This window comes from Ictidomys tridecemlineatus, chromosome 10, assembly GCF_052094955.1.
Source record: "Ictidomys tridecemlineatus isolate mIctTri1 chromosome 10, mIctTri1.hap1, whole genome shotgun sequence".
Lineage (NCBI taxonomy): Eukaryota > Metazoa > Chordata > Mammalia > Rodentia > Sciuridae > Ictidomys > Ictidomys tridecemlineatus.
Window position 1 is genome coordinate 16,910,718 of NC_135486.1, and position 2,696 is coordinate 16,913,413.

General features: G+C 42.2%; 1 pseudogene; it reads right to left on the reverse strand.

Annotated features, from left to right (window-relative positions):
• Window positions 1-242: 242 nt before the first annotated feature.
• Window positions 243-1,422, reverse strand: LOC101962817 (SANT and BTB domain regulator of class switch recombination pseudogene; annotated as a pseudogene).
• Window positions 1,423-2,696: the final 1,274 nt, after the last annotated feature.

Consider the following 2,696-nt stretch of genomic DNA (forward strand, 5'->3'; position numbering starts at 1 on the left):
CACATTAGTTCACACCTGGGGTAAGAACTCAGGATTATTTCTCAGTCCACTGCACTTTCTTGATCATTTTGGAGTGTCCTGCACTAGTGCCAGGGAATCTTCGTGGAACCTCCTCCTTTCCTTTTCCTTTCATATTGCAGCCTACCTGGTAGATGTAGAAAGCTGATTCCCATCTCCTGATTAGAAGCTTCCGAATGGTACCCTTGCATGAAAAATGAGATTTGACCTTAGCACTCAGTACTTTATTTCTTAGAAACTTCATCATCACTAACTTCATCTTTAGTGACCTCCAATCCAGTGGTATGTTCTTCTGAAAATAAAATATCTGCCGTTACAATTGCAGACTCATTTTTGAGTGACAAAAAAACATTGAGCTCCCCAGTTTTCCCCAGGGTGTATTTGGCTCCAGTAAAATATCACACCTGAATCCTTTTTATCACAGGATCCAAACCCAGGATCACTAGCACATCTTTAGAAGAAGGCACAACAGTGACATCTTGGTGCTTTGGCAGGAGGATCATTCAGTCTGCTCCTAGTCACTCAAGACAGCAGATCCCTACCTTCATCTGGATCATGAAGAGCAGCCATGCTTAAAGCTTGCTTAAAACAAGGGACCAACAGTGCCAGTGAACTTGCTGTAGAGTATAAACCACCATTTCTGAGTGGCATTGACAACATGGAAGCTCGATACAGAGAAAAACCTAATAACATCTTGAATAAGCCAGCCGGGTGATTGTTCCCCACAAGTGCTGTATACATCTGTCCAAGACTTAATTCTTCAAAAAGACTCTTCACATACTCAAGAACACCCTAAGTGTTATTATGTGAATATAGATAACATTTCCATGCAGACCCACTTTGATTTTTCCTGGAATGAAAGGAATCCGGCTATCTGTTTCTTTCATTAAATGTTTCTTACACAAACAACATCTTTATAATATGGCTGCAATACTTCATGAATCTGGATTCAAGTATTCAGGATCAAGTAGTCTCTCAATCTTACAAAATGTTGACTCCTAAACTTGTCCTTTTTTGTCTTCTGAATCATCAGCTTCATTGAGTGTGTACAGATCAGCTATACGTATAAAAAGATTTTGTGTTCCTGCTGAATGGGGTAGCTACAATGACATTCATATTTTTGTGGCAGTACGTTCTTTAGCTAATCAATCCATTTTCAAAAACTTTGAAGAACTGAGAATTGAAAAGACGTTTTCTGGCTCTAAAGAGGGCATCGCACAATCTTTGTTCTCCTTCATGTTCTTTTTAACATATTCTATCACAATGAACTGAAGTGTCCATCTCTTCCTAACACTGGGCATCCATAGATAAATGAAGCAGAGTGCTTCATTTCTGATTATCAGAGATCTCATGAGCATATAAAATCTTTCACCCTTTTCCTTCATCACATGCATGGGTTGCCATTGCTGAGGGCCATTACCAAGTAGGAATGACGCATCGAAATTTCCTTGCCAAGCGTACCCCATGCTGCTTAGAGGACATTTGATGGAACATTGCATGCATGCTTTAATAAGGTGACCTTGCTCAAGGACCAAGGCGGATCTGGGTTTAGAGCTGATCAGGTTTGAGGAAGTAACCGGCTCCTTGAGTTTAAGGCGTTGCCAGTTTAAGATAATGGGTTTTAGGGAAGTTGGCGGTTGAAGATTATTGCTGGGATTAGGGTGTTCCTGCTGCTTGTTCCCGTTGAGTTCTCGTGAGATTAAAATGGGATTTGGAGATAGCCTCGTGGAGTAGGTGGTTTGTGCGGGAGACAGGAGAACGCGTTGGTCCCTGGACCTGTGTGGAGGCGGTGTGAGAGCGGGAATAAAGAATTGCTGTTTGAACCTACAAAGCTGTGAGTGCCTCGTGATTCTGGTGCCAAGCCGAGACATTGGCTTTGGCATGCCATGTTTGACCTTAGGATTCTTGTCTTTTCTCCACTACGATTATGAGTACAATTTTCACTTTCTGAATAACAATTCACTGTGGAAGCTACACTATGTCTTCCTGTTTGGAAACTGCATCATGAACAACTGGAGGCTCTTGAAAATCTCTTTGTATGGCAAGAAGTGAGGATTTGAAACATCTGGCTGAAGTTTCAAAGGCTGTCTACAGCAGCCACCACGGGAAGGTAACTGTCTAATACCCTTCAGTTCCTCAAATTTCTTTTTCTGGCACATTCTCTGGGTGTTAATCCAGGCACAGATCTTGCCATGGCTTTCCCTTTGATGGGTCCAGAGGGATTCAGGGGTCATGCTCAATGCCATTGGATTCTTATTGTTCAGGAAATTGTTGTTTTCTGAATATCCGAGACTCATCTTTTGAAACATACTGAAGAGCCCGTATGAAGCCATGATTACCAGTGTAGATCCTGGAGTCAGACTGTCCAGGTTGCATCCTGGTTCTACCCTTTTAGGCATTAGTTAATTCAGATGATCTCTGTACCTCTATTTCCTCATCTTCACAGGGCTGCTACAGCCCTTGGCTGCACTTCTGTTGCCTGCAATGGTCAGCACTGCCCTTGATCTTGCCAAGAAGCCCCCAGGACCCAGTACACAACTGCACAATGGTGTCCCTCCTGCACCAACCCTTTCACTTTTATTTGACTATTTTTTTAAACTCTGTACTTTTGTAAGTAACTGACACATTATTACAGAGACAGTTCTTATCTCCAGACTTGTGAATAACTTCTGTCCTTT